This window comes from Hemitrygon akajei, chromosome 12, assembly GCF_048418815.1.
Source record: "Hemitrygon akajei chromosome 12, sHemAka1.3, whole genome shotgun sequence".
Taxonomy (NCBI): domain Eukaryota; kingdom Metazoa; phylum Chordata; class Chondrichthyes; order Myliobatiformes; family Dasyatidae; genus Hemitrygon; species Hemitrygon akajei.
In genome coordinates this window covers 50,934,257-50,952,269 of record NC_133135.1, presented here as the reverse complement: position 1 = coordinate 50,952,269, position 18,013 = coordinate 50,934,257, and the positions used below count along the sequence as shown (strand labels likewise).

The 18,013-nt window shown below is 38.1% G+C and overlaps 1 protein-coding gene and 1 long non-coding RNA gene across 8 annotated transcripts in view; one reads left to right on the top strand and one right to left on the bottom strand.

Annotated features, from left to right (window-relative positions):
• Positions 1-18,013, top strand: part of fggy (FGGY carbohydrate kinase domain containing) — a 311,433-nt gene that overhangs the window by 65,485 nt on the left and 227,935 nt on the right. The window lies entirely within an intron of this gene.
• Positions 10,295-18,013, bottom strand: part of LOC140737001 (uncharacterized) — a 63,161-nt gene continuing 55,442 nt past the window's right edge. For both annotated transcript variants that reach the window (XR_012101047.1, XR_012101046.1), the window contains 2 exons: positions 14,543-14,615; positions 10,295-11,281 (listed from right to left, as the gene is read on the bottom strand). This is a non-coding gene — a long non-coding RNA (uncharacterized lncRNA). The remainder of the gene's footprint in view (positions 11,282-14,542; positions 14,616-18,013) is intronic.

Here is an 18,013-nt window from a genome sequence, read left to right as displayed (position 1 = left end):
GTAAGAAGTTCAATAGCAGCTGTATGACCAGCCTTAATCTCTTGGCTCCATTTATAATGATGAAAGCATGCTATTCTGCATCTTCACCTTCTAAGTTTGGGTTTTCTCAAAATTCACTTCTATAGCTGAATTTTCTTGTTAAAAGAAAGCTGTTGTTTCCTTTTTTGGTTTAACTAAAAAAGATTGGTATTTGCCTAACATTCAGAGTTAAAAGTAAAATTGGGCCTGTAATTTCTTCTGTTGGTAACGTTAGTAAAAATGCATGCAAGAGAAGGGAAAGAAAAGACAGAAACCTACTGTAGACTTTTTATGTGTTTGACCACTGCTGTAAATCTGGTTTCCATCCTTAAATATGTTCATAGAGATGAACAAAAACATTATGACTGGATAAAGCCTATTGAGTCTTTATCAAGAATTATGTAAAAAATAAACATGCAGAATTAAGGTAGGATGTACAAGCAAGATGTGAGATCCAACCTGTTAGAAATTACGTTAGTTTAATTAAAAAGAACATTTCTTGATATCAACAGTGATGAAGTGTTTGTATAGTATGACAATATTATATTGACTAGTCTATGTTTTGTTTTGCACTTGTCAAGGAGGCAAGAAGCAAATATGCAAAACAAATGGGAAAATGCATGATTCATGATTTTTTAATGTACTTTGCTGAAAGTTGATGAGTAAATATTGGTCCTTGTTTTCCAGCTCTAAATAGCCACTATAGTTTTGGCCACTTGTTGTATGTATCCCCTCCTGATACTTGCTTCTGCTAACTTCAGTGGAGCTAAATATCACGTGAAGAGTAAAATGGACAGCTATTAACCACATTTATGCTGGTGCCTAAATTCAAATTTCTAACTGTGGTCCTGTACTTCATAAATTACCTTCATACCTTTTATCTCAATTAACATGTTTACTTTTTCTCTGTGTGCAAAATCAAAGTGAAGAATTTTAAGCCCTGTAAATGAATAGATTTGGAAGCTGATATGTGGTTAAATATTTACATAGAAGTTGGCTTTGAGTCAAATACCCTAGACAGATTTGACAAATTTCTGTATTTAAAACAAACACTCAAGACCGCTATAGGAAAATGTCCTCTGTAGAAACATGGAATCAATTTAAATATGTTAATCTCTTATACTAAAACATTGATGTCAGTTTTGGAATCTGGCACAAGTATTGTAGCTATGCAGGTACTTTCTTAAGGGTCTTTGTGAAAGCTTTTCTACCTAAGAATTGCTTCATTCTTTCTTTGGGAAAGCTTGGACCATTGCAGTTAATATCTATTGCTTTGAGGCTGCCAACTTGATGATAGTATTCAGCAGTTGCCAGAGCCTTGGTCATAATGGATGCTATGAGAGGGGATCTTTTACTTGGCCAACTTGGCATGAAATTGCTGAGGTTGCCACAGTCCTCTTCATTGGCAAGGCCAACAAGGACAGAGGTGATGTGATAATGTTACCTTCTTCAACCACTGGGATTTTCTGGTAAAAGAACTACGACAACGCTGTTGTGGAGGAAGTTCCAGTGACCACAAAGACATGCCATTGAACAACTTGAAAGCATTGGTTGCGCGAAAGGTTCTGAGACTAGGCAATAAGATACGAGATGAAGGAAGAGTGGTAGAATTTGACAAGATCATGCCTGGTAGGTTAGTTCGGAAGGTTGAGACTCATAGGGTTGAGGTGGAGGTTGAGCTGGCTAATTATATCTAAAATTGGCTTTACTGACAGGAGATACAGGATAAAGGTAGAAGGATGCTTTTCTGATTCAATGTATGTGACCAGTGTAGTACCACAGGTGTTGGTATGGGACCTTTGTTATTTGAAATACAGTGCATAATCATGATTTTGATCTGAATGTAGGAGGTATGAATAGTAAATCTGTTGATGAAATGAAGTTTGATGAGTCAGTTTTGTAAGTTTCTGGTTTTATAGATAATGAGTAAGGTTGTCTCAGATTATAGCAGGGTATAAATCAGATGGAGAGTTGGGCAGAAGTGAAGTGATGCATTTTGAGAAGTCAGATAACACTAGAACATCTACAGTAAATGCAAGGATACTAAGGGAATGTTACTATCAGAGGAATTTTGGGTTTCAAGACCATAATCCTTGAAATTGGCAACTGGGTAAATAGAAATGGGCATACTTGTCTTCATAGATAAATGCATGTAATATAAAAATTGGGATGTTACAACTTGACAAAAATGATTGGGCTGCACGGAGCACTATGTGCATTTCTTGTCGCCTCCTAAGGGGAGGATATGATTGCACTGGAGATTGCAGGGAAGTTTCACCAGGATACTACATGGATTGGAGAACCATGATCATGGGGAGGACTTATTTTCCTGGAGCAAAGGAGGCTGAGATGTGATCTGATAAAGCTATATCAAATCACAAGAGACATAGATATTGTCAATAGTTTGAATCTTTTTTTCTCATGGCAGGGTTGTCAAAAACAAGAGGGAATCTTGTCTAATGTGAGAGGAAGGAGTATTACAGTGGATTTGAAGGGAAGATTTTTACATAAAGTGGTTGATATCTGGAACTCACTACCAAAAGAGATTGTGAAATCAGATACAGTCACAATATCTAAGAGCCATGTGGACAAGCACTTGAGTAGGCAATTCATAAAATGATATGGCCGAGTATAAGTAAAGCCTAGATGGACCGAAAAGGCTTTATGGATGTGGTGGGTTGAAGGACCATTCCTGTGATCTTCTGAATGCTATAACTGATGTCCCAGCCGTAAAAACTAGCCAGACTGTTCTTATAGATTTGAAGCATTGGGTAGCCATCAAGAAAGGAATATATCAAAATGTTGCAGTGCAGTCTGCAGATGGTGCATTCTGTAGCTTTGGTACATCAGTTTAGTAGAATAGGGTGTCAGTCAAGCAGGCTGCTTGGCTTCAATGCTTTGGAGCTTCTTGATTGATAGTAGAACTGCACTCACCCTATAATCAAGCTGTCATGGTCCGGCCCGGAGCCCGCATTCCGGGTCTTGACCCGGTCTGCGGACTCCAGACTCCGGGTCTTGCAGCCGTCCCTCCCGTCACCCTTAGGATCAATTAGGATCCTCTTGGCTTAATGAGGCACACCTGTTGCCTATTCAGCTGGCAGGTGTTTATAAGGGGTCCTGGGACTGAGCCCAGTTGGGGCGGGGTTGTCCTGCTTGGAACCTGTTTGCTGGTCTGTCCTGTTCGCCTAGTTTGTGCCGCTCGCCTGTTTGTCCTGTCCTGTCCTGACCCTGGTCGTCCTGTTTGTGCTGGTCGCCCTGTTTCTGTGCTCCGACCCATGTGTCATGTTTGTCCAGCCTGTGCTATTCGCCCGGTCTCGTTCTGTTCCTCCCGGCTTGGAGTCCCCACTGCTCACCTTCTATTTCTGCCAGTCTGTTCCCATCGTCACCCTGGACCGAGTTCCCTTTTGTTCCCTTGCCTCTGTTGGGTAAGCAGGCTGGACTGCTGTTGCCCGGTGGGGGGTATTCTGTCCCTTTCCTACCCCTCTCCTCTGAAGGGTTGCGCCCCGCCCAGGATTATGCGGCCTGCCCTGAGGTCTATGCCCCTTCCTACCCCTTGCTCCCGAAGGGCTGCGCCCTGCACCTGCCCAGGTGTTCCGCGCCTTGCCCAGACCTCCGTGTTCCTGCCTGGGAGTTGGCCCTGCCCAGGAGTATGCAGGCCGCCCAGGGGGCTCTCCTCCTAGCGCCCCTTGTCCCTCAGACCCATCCGCTAGCCTAGCCAAGACCCTGCCTCGCCATGAACTCCGGGATCTCGCCTCGCCTGCCTGAACCCCAGCGTTACCCCTGCACGCCACGTCCCCCTTGCACGCCATGGTCTCCCCATCTTGTTCTATCCTTTAGTTATCCCTGTCCTGCCCCTAGTACTTAAGTGCCTGGGTCCTGCACTTGGGTCTATTCCATGTCCCCCTGTGACACAAGCATTCCTTTGGATTCCTTGTGATTTTAACTTCCCAAATATTGACTGGCACTTCCATAATGTGAAAGTATTAGATGGGATAGAGTTTGTCAAATGTGTTCAGGAAAGTTTCCTTAATCAGTACGTAGAAGTTCCAAAGAGAGTGTGCACAATACTTGATCTAGTATTAAGGATTAAGGCAGGGCAGGTGACAGAAGTTTGTGTAGGGGAACGCTTTGCATCTCGTGGTCACAGTGCTGTTAGTTTCAAAGTACATATGGAAAAAGCTAGGTCTAGTTCACAGGTTGAGACTGTCAATTGGAGAAAGGCCAATTTTAATGGTATCAGAAATGACCTGGTAAGTGTGGATTGGGGCAGGCTCTTTCCCGGCAAAGGAACACTTAGTGGGAAGCTTTCCAAAGTGAAATTTTGAGAGTACAACACATGTATGTGCCTGTCAGAATAACAGGTAATAATAGCAGGTTTAGGGAACCTTGTTTTTCAAGAAATATTGAGGCCTAGGTTAAGAAAAAAAAGTTGCATAGCAGGTATAAGCAGATAGGAACAAATGAGGTGCTTATGGAGTAGAAGAAATGCAAGAGAACACAAAGAAATCAAAGGGGCTAAAAGAAGGCGTGAGGTTGCTCTAGCAGACAAAGTTAAAGCGAATCCTGAGGGCCTCTACAGATATATTACGAGCAAAAGGATTGTAATGGACAAAATTGTTCCTCTGGAAGATCAGAATGGTCGTCCATGGGCAGAGCCAAAAGAGATGAGGTAGATCTTAAATGCATTATTTGATTCTGTATTTACACAGGAGACAGACACAGAATCTATAAAAGTCGGGCAAAGCAGCATCAACTCCATGGACCCTATACAGTTTACAGAACAGGAGTTGTTAGCTGTCTTGAGGCAAATTAGGGTGGATAAATCCCCAGGGCATGACACAATGTCCCCTCGGACCCTGCGGGAGGCAAGTGTAAAAATTTCCAGGGCCTTAGCAGAGATATTGAAATCATCCTTAGCATCAGGTGAGGTACCAGAGGATTGGAGGATAGCCAATGTAGTTCTGTTGTTTAAGAAAGGCTCTAAAGATCAATCAGGAAATTATAGACTAGTGCGACTGACTTCAGTAGTGGGAAAGTTATTGGGAATTATTCTAAGGGATCGGATATGTGAGTATTTGGATAGACATGGACTGATTAAGGATAGTCCCCATGGTTTTATGCTTGGTAGGTCATGTTTAACCAATCCTATAGAGTTTTTAAGGAGGTTACAAGGAAAGTTGAAGAAGGCAAGGCAGTAGATGTTGTCTGCATTGACTTTAGCAAGGCATTTGACAAGGTCCCATATGGGAAGTTGGTCAAGAAGGTTCAGTCACTTGGCATTGAAGGTGAGATAGTAAATTGGATTAGAGATTGGCTTTGTGGGAATGGTAGCAGATGGTTGCCTCTCAGACTGGAGGCCTACAACTACTGGAGTGGTCCTGGCAAATCCTAAAATGAACATCAGTGAGCAGGTTACTGGAATAAGGGCCAGTTTAAGTGAATAAATTAATCTGATAGCATTGTTAAAGCCACTATCAATTACTTTGCTGATGCTTGTAAGTAGATTGATGGTATGGTATCAGCTGGAATGGATTTGCATTTCTTTTTGTGGACAAGAGACTTAACTGAGTAATATCCAAAATTATAAGGTTGAAGCCAATGTTGAGACTGTACTTGAATGGTTCGGCTAAAGCTCGTTCTAATGTGCAAGTGTTCAGACCTATAGCTGAATGTTTTATTTTTTCATTGCCTTTCCCGAATCCAGTGTTCTCAGCCATTTTCTGATATTGTCTGGAATAAAGAATGCTTTTGTGTTGGCAAGGACCTTAGGAAGAAATTGAGATTGATCATTTATTCTACAGGCTAAATATGGTTTCAAATGATTTAGTTTTGTCTTTGGCACTGACATGTTGGGCTCTGCCATAGTCGAAGATTGGGATATTTTGTCTTCTCTCATTAAATCACTAATTGTCCACAGTACTTCATGACTTGACTGCAGTGATTTCATCTGATCTATTGGATGTGGAATTACATTGTCTTGTCTGTTGTATAACGTATTTGCTGTTTAACATACATATTTTACAGCATCTCTCTTTGGGACAAAAGTATAAGAATGCTTGCTGCTATCATCCTATCCTTCTCCATTCTTCATTGACTGAAGATTGATCCCCTGGTTTGATTGCAAATGTTGAATCAGACTTATGTCAGACTATGAGGTTACAGATTGTTATGGCATACATTCTTTGGGTTACTGATAATCCATGACGCCTCATGATTTACCATTTTTAAGCTGTCTTGGGTAGTGTTACACAATATCTTGGAGGATGTCTTTGGTGTGAAGGCTGGACTTTACCTCCATAGAAAATGTATGATTTTCACTTTGATTAATGCTGTCACTGACAAATGCATGCTTAGCTGGTAGATTGGAAAGGATGAGGTCAATTAGCTTTGAGAACCTTGCTTACACAGTGCAAAATATGTGAAAATGTTAATGGACGCATTAGTAATTTGAAAGACCATAATTATCGATATTGCATGCAGTTTTACATTACATCATGTAATTTGTTTTCCTTCTTACTTTAAGATATGGTAATTTGCAGTATTCACACCTTTTGTGAAATGTAAATCATGTTAACATCCTTCGTTTCACCCACCACAGTATCCTTAAATAGACATGGTAATTTTGTAAATGCAGTTGCATGTAATTAATTTCAAATTTCTCCGTACTTGAGAGTAATGAGGTAACTCATAAAAGTTGGCACCATTTTCGACACAATTTTCTTTTTACTTGCAGTATCTGATAAAGGTTATGGACATCCTAATATATAGCGCAGAGCGGATATATTATAACTTTGCGTCTTATTAAAATCTGCACTAAATCAAATTTCATCCATTATTCCTTTTTCCGCCCACTGTTTCCATTTCATTAGTTGTCAATGCAAACTGCCAGAAAATAGTGATAGATTATAGGCAAAAATGCCGTTTTTTTATCAATTCATAAATGAGTTTTAAATAGCATTTTCCAAATGTTATTTTTCTTAGATGAGAATCCATGTGCAAAACCCTTTTGGTTTTTCTTGGATACAGAATGAATTATCAAACCTAAAATTTATGCTTCAGGGTGAAGTACTATTTCTCTCTCCATAAGGAATAATATGTAGCATTACATACAAACTCATTGATAATATCTGAGTCAATCATTGTTGGGTGGACTGTGCTGCATCTATAGTCAAACTTTAGTAATTGTTTTTCTGATCATTTGGCATTCAGCTCACCAAGTGCTGTTGCGCATCCTTTAATTAACAAATGGGGGCCCAGGATTCCCATGATCCCTTCAACATTCTAGCATTAAAGATTCTCACATTCCCTTCAACATACTAGATCCAGGGATCCCAATAGTAACTTCAACATGCTGTGGTCCAAGGCTCCCACACCCCCTTCAATATATTGGGAACCCAGTTACCAGCTTTCCTTTAAATTTTCCAAGCCCCTTATCCTGAGCTGTCTTGAAATTCACCTGGTGCAGTTTCTTGCACTGCATTTAACCTTACTGGGTTCTTCAGAAACTTTATTAACTGTGTCTTGTCGAAAAGCAGTGAATGAGAAGTGTGTTAGAGTATCAATTCGAAATGAAAGGACTAAAATATAAAAGCAAGGATGCAAAGCTCAGACATTGGTCAGACCATATTTGGGGTATTGTGAGCAGTTTTTGGCGCCATAATCTAAGAAAGGATGTTGTGGTACTGGATGGGATCCAGAGGAAGTTTACGAGAATGATCCTTGGAATGAAAGGATTAATGCATGATGGACAATGGCTTTAGGCCTGTACTCACTGGTGTTTAGAAGAATAAAGGTGGGGTATCATTGAAACCTACTGAATATTGAATAAGGCCTAGGTAGAGTGGACTTGGAGAGGATGTTTCCAATAGTGGGGGAATTTAGGACCAGAGAGCACACACTCAGAATAGAAGGACATAGCATCAGTTTAAAACAGAGATGAGGTGGAATTTCTTCAGCCAGAGGGTAGTGAATCTGTGGAATTTATTACCATGAATGGTTGTGAAGACATAGACGTTGGATATATTTAAATCAGGTGGGGGGAGCGGTTTGATAGGTTCCTGATTAATAAAAGCATTAAAGGTTATAGGGAGAAGGCTGGGGAATGAGGTTGAGAGGTAAAATAAATCAGCCATGATCTCGTGGAATGGATTCGATGGGCTGAATAGACTAATTACGCTCATCTGTCTTGCTGTCTTACTATTATTATGTTTCTTGTTGACCTTTCTGTGCATTGTCATGTTGTTTCATTTATTCAAATCATGCAGAATGAAAAGGTGAAATGCCAGCTTATTTATACTACAGTGAGTAAATACCAATGAGTTAATTTTTTAATTATACCTTAATTTATTTTCTGATACGCTAAATCATCATCGAAGCAGAGAAATTGAAGGTTTCATGAAAGTTTAGCGGTTCTTCTTCTACAGATGTGAAGACAAATGTGCAAAGACTCTTCATTATAATCTTCTCCTCATGTGAAAGCTTTTTAAAAAAAAATTTAAACTACATTCACAGTGGTCACAGTGACATGAAGGCACCCTACTTCATTCTTTTTTCCTCTTATCTCTACAGTTCAAGGGAGATTGTTTTATATTACATTCTCTCTCACTTCTTGTTACAACTCTTCCTTTCTAAATTGAAGCTTCATTCTAGTTACTCATGCAGGTACTATTTACTGTCCTTATTTCATATGAGTTTCCTTCTTCTTTCCTGAGTTTATATTGGTACTCTTTTTCTTCCATTTTGTTTCAGGCTTGCGTTCTTTTCAATTTTACAATGAATTTAATCCATCTAGCCTTTTCCCCCTCGTACAAGCTCCCACACTTTTCAAAAACAGGTTTCTCAATTTAATGATACCAGTATCATTAACACTGCTTAACATTGGTATTCTTCACTTTCCTCAGCCTCTTTCCATTTAACATTGGCACTTCCTTTGTTTCCTGGTTGACATGTATTCTTAATCTTCCAGTTTCTTCTCGTCACCTTCATTCACATCATTCAGCATCTTGGGACAGCAGTAGATGAAGAACTTGCAGTGTGCTAGTTGCAAAGGAGCCAGAAACAACACTGAACACCGAAGCTAGAACCAACAGTAGTTGGGACAAGCAAATACTACAATTTTTTATCCACCAGTGTAGATAATCAGAAACAGCACTAAAAATGCTACCCGTTGTTATGAATTGGAGGTTCTAATCTTACATGAAATAAGAAACGTATTTGATTTTCCTCTTTCCAAGCCTAAAAGCTGTGATAGGAAAATCTGTATTAAATAAAGATGAATAATTAAAACACAGTTGAAGAATTTTATAAGTAGGTGTTGGTGTGCCTGGATCAAAATGAATTGACTTACTACAATAATTTAGTATCTGGCTTGGCAGTTTCTTTCTGGATTGCTGTTACCACTAAGATCACAAGAAAGGGATTCAAAGCCAAAGCTCAAGTGAGAAGTAAAGTGAAAGGTGCCTGGGGGATTTCAGGCTAGACCAGGAACAAAATATTTTAAGTAATTAAAAGGCATAAAAAATACGCCAGTGCCGGAAAACAGAAATGAAAACAGAGAACGTTGGAAGTACTAGTAGGAGGTAGAGCATCTGTTAATCTTTGCTCATTCAACAGCATTGCTGCCTTAAACCACTATTCATTCATCATCTCTGTCTTCACTGACCTACGTTATTTCATTTACAGTATGTTTCTTTCATGATGTTTTCCATTCCAAACTTCATAGCGTTCTGCAGTGCTATAACTTTCATCTTTGGTTCCACTGATGTACTTTCAGTTCCCTACTGTCTAACCAAGCAATGCACACAAAATGCTGGAGGAACTCAGCAGGCCAGGCAGCATCTATGGAAAAAAATAGAGTCGACGTTTCAGGCTGAGATCCTTTGGCCGGTCTGTGTGTGTTGCTTTGATTTCCAGCATCTGCAGATTTCCTCTTGTTTATGTCAAATCAAGCGGTAGTTCCAGTTGTTTTAGCCCAAAAGTCTGGAATTCCCAGTTTAAACTTTTCTGCATCAAGAACTCCCTCATTTTTTTGGAACTTTCCTTAAAACTCCTTTGACAAGTTTCGGTCAACCTTCCAAATATTTTATTCTTTGACCTGGCATCCATTTGTTTAGAGTATGGCTCTGTGAAGTAACTTGGGCTTTGTAATGCGAATGACTGTTATCATGGTAAGGGTTTCATTCCTTGAAAAGAGTCTATATCACTATTTCCCATTATGAAAAACAGTGGCATCTACAATGTGCAGATTTTTTATTTACTTTTTTTTAACATAAAATTCACATGAGCACATTTTTATTCCAAATCCCAAAATTTTTGATAAAATATGTAAATTATGTACAGGCAAATTTCCATTATATTAATGAGAGTACATGACAGTTGCCTGTAAATGCAGTGGTGGTCTTTTTCAATGTACTCCATTGACAAAGCACAACAATTAAATTTGAGACTACCTTCAATCTATTTATGTCTAATCTACAAATGTAAGGAATTAATTTGTTGACTAAAATTTTACTAATGGCACAATCAGCATGTCTAGAAAGTTCTTGCCAGATATAATACATATTACAATTTCTCAAATGGACAATATATGGATTTATGTAAATTATACTGATTACAGTGCAAGTTTTCACAAATGCCAAATATTAAATACACATATGTATTGACAATTTAGTGACATGATATATTGATTCAGAGAAACAGAAACCAAATTCCTCAGTAAGTTACATAATTAGCAAAGGATCTGAAGTCAAATTCTGATAGGATATATGGATAAATGGCAGGAATCTTAGAAGTGTTGATATACAGAGGGAGCTGGGAATGCAAGTTTATTATTCATTGAAAGTGGTTACACAAGAAGGGCAGTGAAGAATGTATTTTGTATGCTTGTGTCCATCAGCTGAATTATTGAGAATAAGAGATGGCATAGTGTATCAAGTTACAACAGTAACAAAAAGTTGTAGATACAGCTCAGTCCATCACGGGTAAAGCTGAGCACATTTACATAGAACACTGTCACAAGAAAGCAGCATCCATCATCAGGAACCCCCACCCAGGCCAAACTTTCTTCTCGCTGCTGCCATCAGGAAGAAGGTACGGAGCTCACACCACCAGGTTCAGGAACAGTATTGGCCAGAAACATCGATTGTTAATTCATTTCCATAGATGCTGCCTGACCTGCTGAGATCCTCCAGCATTTTGTGTGTGTTGCTTTTTTCATATAAATTTTGTTTTTGATGTTTGTATTTTGTCTTCTGCAAAAGTGGTTCTGCAGAAAAGAGCAAAAGTTAGATTTCCAAACATTCATTTTCAAAAAAATAATGTTACAGTGAAAGTTTTGTATTTTGTTAAAGATACATATTAAGCAATAGACCACTTCTTACGTAAAACTTGATTATTTTGTAGGTATATAATCCATAACAATTAGGATGCTAATGATCAATGACATAATAAACTAAACTGATGAACTCAAACAAAAACATTTGTAGAATGAATCAAACTGGGTGACAGACAACCAAACTAAAAGGTGAGGATGTGGCAGATGTGACTGTTTAACCTTCAAAAAATCAATTCTTACACCATGGCAAAAGTGAACGAAGTACCAAGACACAGGTGGTCATCCTGTGTGAACAAGGTCTCTCTCAAGCAGAAATTTTGTGGCAGACCAGAGTTTCACGATGTGTTGTTCAAGCTCTTCTGAAGAAGAACAAAGAAACAGGCAAGTTGAGGACCAGAAATGCAGTGGTCAGCTATGGAAACTGAGTGCAGCAGATGAGAGATACATCAAACTGTTGTGCATTCTAAATCAGAAGAAGTCCAGCACGGATATCATCTCTGAACTCAAAGAAACCACTGGAATCCAAGTAAACCCAGAAGTCTTGTCAGAAGAGTACTTCATGGAAAAGTTGCTGCCAAAAAGCTATTCCTTTGAAGTTGAAACAATGCCAAGAGATTCAACAATGCACAAAACACACCGATTGGAGAGCTGAACAATGGCAGCAAGTGCTCTGGAATGACTAGTCAAAATTTGATATTTTTGGCTCAAACAATCGGCAGTTTGTCTGTAGAAGAGCTGGAGGGTGCTACATGGATGAGTGTTTGCAGCCAACAGTGAAACATAGTGGAGGTACCCTGCAGGTTTGGGGCTGCAATTCTACAAATAGTTTGTGATCAGGTCAGAATTAATGGAATCTTCAATGCTAAGAAGTACAAGCAGATTCTCATCTATCATTAGATGCCATGAGAAAGGCATCTGATCAATCCCAACTTCATTCTGCAGCAGGACAGTCGCCTCAAATACACGACCAAGGTCATAAAGAGCTACTGCATCTTCAGGAAAACAAAGAACAGGGAATTTTGCAACAGATGGTACAGTCTCCACAGAGCCCTGATCTTAACATCATTGAAGCTGTCTGGGATTATCTGGAAAGACAGAAGCAAATGAGACTGCCAAAGTTTACAGAACAACTGTGGCAAGTTCTTTAAGATTCTTGGAACAACCTACCAGCTGACTTTCTTAAAAAGCTGCACGGCAGTGTGCCTAAGAAAATTGAAGCAATCTTAAAGGCAAAGTTGGTCAAACCAAATATTGATTTGATTTAGTATTTTTACCATCTACTGCTCTCTGTAGTAAATGTTTTGATATTTAGAAACTTTTCATTGCATTATTTTTGAAAGCATCTTCAATTTGCTGAATTTTTTTACATGTGCTTAGGACTTTTGCACTATACAGTACACAGTCTCTAATCTCAGGACAGGCTGTCTTCAGCCTCCAGAGGACATGTGGATTTACAGATTTAGGGTTGAGGTCATTGGGCCTCAATTTATGATCCTCCATTTGGCCTTCAGACTTCGATCTGGACCTCTGACCTTTGGGCTTTGATCTGAGTCACCTATTGACCTTTGGGCTTTGATGATAGGAAAGGTTTAGAGGGATTTGAGTCAAATATAGGTAAATAGAAAAAGTTGACGAAGATCCTTTGTCAGCATTAACGAGTTGGACCTGTTTTTGTTTATGGGTCAAATTTTAATGCTTTATAGTAATGACTTTATTTTCTTCAACTGCAAATATCATAATGTATTACTATTATCACCAAAACTTTTGGAATATAATTCCCCTCAATAATAATAATACTTTTAATTTTTAGTAGTAATAAACATATTTAGGTTGTGCATGGTGATAGCATTGTTTTCCTTCAGTTTTTAAATTGATATTGTCTCTTTCCTGAACAGAAAATTTTGCAGCCAAGTGACCCAAGGCTTTGCCTGATAGTTTAGAGGACCATTCACAAGGAGAATAATTCAGATAATCAGACTATGATGGTGTAGTTATGCAGCTGAACCACATTTCTGCAAGTGTGGCTTTTGTAATGCAAGGATGGAGTGACAGATTTGCCTAGGTGCTGTTGATGCTCTTTTTTACAAAACACTTGTGTTTTCTTTTCTGCTCACTTACACATTTGTGTATTTTATTTGTATAATTTGTATAGGAAAAATTACCACAAGGGCACAGAAATAATCTGTTTATAATATTAAAAAAGTTATAGATAATGTTGAAAATGGGAAGGAGTGATATACAGGATGATTCCTATCAAATATGGAGTTGAACAGATAAATGTTAAATTAAATTTAATATTGATAAATGTCATATTGAGTCAAAAAATGTGCATCAGTCATCCATTGCATGTTGAATTAGCACTGGGAGAATATAAAAATAACCTGGAGTGTTCTGTAGACTCTGTTTTTTCATTGTCTAGACATGATGGTGCAATAATTAAAGTGAATAAAATGTGGGAACACAGAGTTTGAACAGTTGGAACAAGGTTTCTTTAATACACTAGTCAAATTAGGACTGTGCAAAGTTTTTTTGCCAAGCTAAAAATGGAAATGTATATGTTAGACAGGTTTAAAGAAAAATGAATTCAAGTGTAAAGGAGGATGAGCTTCAATAAAAAAGTTAGATAAATATATCATCCAGAAAAGCATTTCTGAAGCTTATAAATTTTAATCATATATATCCTGCAAATCTAGCAAGTTACCACAGAGTAATATGATGAGAAGGTTAATTTACAATAAAATAAATATTGTTTCTCCTAAATTTGAAAATGTTTGGAATATCTTGACTGGATATATTGATAGATGTATTCACATTAGGAGACTAGACAATGGAAATGCGTGTTAGCTGTGAGGGTCTGGCTAGGTAGTATAAATGACCTCTTTTTAACTTAACGTGTTTCATTGTCCTTATATTTTGTCTCAAAACAAGAGTTATAAATCTGGAACATCCACAAATTTCAAGTTTAAATTTAATTTTGACTTGATTTTTAAAATAAGAATGTATGCAGTACCTTCACCTTAAGAATGGCTGAAAATTCATTTTAACAATTCTGAAATATTTGAACCAAACATGGGAGCTCATGTAAAATATCACTCCATTAACACCATTGAGATAAATGACCAATTGATTTATATTTGATGGTGTTCATTAAGGATTAAACGACACTGGATAAAATTTCCTGATGCTACTTACATCTTTGGATCAATACACAAGATCCTCCCAGGAGGTTGCTTTTGTCAGGAGCGTACCGAGCTTCACAAAAATACTAGAATAAAAATAAACGAGAAAATTAAGTGTTTTAACTGGGTGTGCTGCACCTTTCTAAACCATGATGGGAAAAGCAAAATCATCTCTTTACATCTTAACATTAAATGTCATATTTCTTTTTCTTTCTATCGCAAATAGCATGTAATACAAACACCAGGCAGCATCACTTTCACTACTTCACCACCTCTCATTGGGATGACCCTTTTAAACTTTCCATTTGTATTTTGTGCCGGGCTGAGCTGTGCATCTGATCATGTCTGACACACACTCAAGCTTACCCCACATTTTCCTTGTTATTATTTTTACCATAGGGTTAGCACTTGTTCTTTGATTTGAGATTGTTCTCAGAAAATTCTTGTGATCTTCTGCAGTTACTTTCTGCTGAAGATCTCCACATAGGAAATAATTATTGTAGCACATCATATGACATCATATAGAAGATCTTATTTTTGAATTTCCTTAATTTTGCTATTTCTCCCAGTTCCCAGGCATTCCAGTATTTTTCAACATAGGAAAGAACAAGTTGTTTCAATTAGTTTTAAATAGTGTTATTCATTTGGAATCTTGGGACTCAATTATTTTCTTATTGTAAGCCATGAAAAAATAAATTTTGCACACAGAGTATGGATTTTTATTTATGAATGATTAAAAGAACAATTTTAGTTGGGCATTATATAGCAGAAGTTTATATCCATACATACTTGATTGTCAGTAGATATTAGCCACTGGGTGTGGAAAAATGGAACTTTACTAATTAGCTAGTTTCTATATGAAGATTCTAAAGAAAATGTTTTTAACAAAGACATAAAAGGGACTGCAGGTTCTGGAATCTGGAGCAACTAACAGTCTGCTGGAGGAACTTAGTGGGTCAGACATTTTGGGTTGAAATCTCAGGTCCTGATTCAAATTTTTGAACTGAAATGTTGACAATTCCTTTCCTGCCACAGATGCTGTTCAACTCACTCAGTGCTGCATTGGTATTTACCCTTTATGATCTCAGCAAAAATGGTAAACATTTTTGAAAATCTAGCAATGGTACACAATAACCCTTCCCTGTGGCATACAATTACAAAGTAGATAAGAACAAGAAATAGGAGCAGGAGGGACCATTTGGTCTGTTGAGCCTTTTCCATCATCCAATAAAAGATCATGGCTTATCTGGTGATTAACTCACATCCATCTATCTGCATTTTCCTCATTGCCCTTAACTCCCCTGTTATGCAAAAATTCTGTTTAACTCTCTTAAATATTTTGAATGAGGTAACTTCTACTGCTTCCCTGTGCAGATAATTCCATAGACTTACTAGTCTCAGGGTAAAAAACAGCTTCTCCTCATCTCCATCCCAAATCTGTTTCCCCTGAATCTTGAGGCTTTGTCCTCTAGTTTTACTTGCCAGTGGAAACATCTTTCCTGCCTCTATCTTATATATCCCCTTAATAATTTTATGTTTCTATAAGGTCCCCTCTCATTCTTCTGGATTATATTGAGCATAGTTCCAGGTCACTCTAGCTCTCCTCATCTCTGGAATCAACCTCATGAGCCTCCTGTGCACTACCTGCAAAACCAGTAAGAGCTTTCTCAAGTGAAGAGACCAGAAATGCAAACAATACTCCAAATGCAGCCTTGCCGTACCCTATACAGTTGTAGCATAATCTCCCTGTTCTTACATTCAATCCTTCTAGCAATGAAGGCCAACATTCCATTTGCCTTCTTGATAGCCTGTTGCACCTGCAAACCAACCTTTTGCAATTCATGCACCAGCACTCCCAATTCCCTCTACACAATAGATTGCTGTAATCTTTCACTGTTCAATTAATAATCTGATCTTCTATGTTCCTTCCAAAGTGGATGGCCTCGCATTTATCAATGCTGTATTCTATCTTCCGGACCCTTGTCCACTCACTTAACCTATCCACATCACTCTGTAGACTCTCTTCATCCTCTGCACAGTTTGCTTTTCCACTCAGTTTAGTATCATCAGCAAACTTAGGTTGTGCTACACTCCTGGCACTTCCTCCATATTGTTAATGTATATTGTGAACAGTTGTGGGCCAAACATAAACCTCTGGGGCACTCCACTTACCACAATGACTGCCAACCAGAGAAACATCTCTCTCCCTTCTATTGGTTAACCAATCTTCCATCCATGCCAACACATTACCCCAACAGAACTTCCCACCACTTGTGTGATATTCCAGTTTACAAAATTTAATCCTTATCTTTGATTTTTTATTGCATAATGTGTAAGAACTTTGTGGCAGATTGTCTAAAGAATAAATGGAAATAGCAAAAAAAACTTAGTTCCTTGGGATCTCCTGGGTTTCTTACTTTTCTCAGCATTTATAAGAATGGACATGCAAAGATATCACACAACCATCTTGTAACTTATACCAGATGGAATAAATTAATATCAGGGACCATCATCTGATCAATAAAATTCCAACATTTAATCTGATATTGAAAGTGTGGGATCTTTGTGTTCTTTATTAAAATTCAAAGGTGACAGATTATAACAAATAACATTACAAATGCTTATTTTTTAAAAAGATATAACTGGAATCTTAGTTCTTGGCACATTGACACATGTTTTCCACCTTCTAACTGAACAAAATCCTTACTTTTGAGGCAAGACTATCTTATAATAATCTCATCTATATAGAGCATGGTTTCTCATTTATCTTGCTGTACTCTTTAATGACAATACATAGATTTCAGCCTTGAAAGAGACTGAGGCCACCCTTCCTTTAACTGATAGCACTAACATATCCCAAGGCAAAAGCTATTCAAATTTTCCATAGTAGCATGAAGCCAAGAAGAAAACTACTGAGAAATTGACTAAGATAACTATTAGGTCATTTAGGCAGCATTTCAGAAGCAAGATGGATGTTGATAAAATGTTTTTTGCTCTATGTTAGCTTTCAGTAGAACTGTGTAAATACAAATATTATTCAGCATTGGATACACTTAAGATATGTGGCACAAGTTGTACTTGATAACTCTGTTTCTTTAGTGTGAAGTAGTGGTTCAAGTTTCATATCATAAATTTAGAATTTTATTGTTTTCCCTATTAGCATGGTGCAGACTGAGTAATTTTCTGAGAATTGCAAGTCACTGATATCAACTAGTTTTGACTGATGTCATGCTTCCACATTGTAACAAGGAGATAAATATTGAATCAAGCCACAGATGTTTTATTTCATAAATCTGTGTGAACGCTTGGAGGAAAGCAACATTCATCATCAGGGACCCCCACCACTCAGGTCCTGCATTCTTCTTGCTGCGACCATCGGGAAGAAGGTCCCTCAGGACTCAAACACCAGGTTCAGGTACAGTTATTACCCTTCAACCATCAGGCTCCTGAATCAGTGGGGATAACTTCACTCAACTTCACTTGC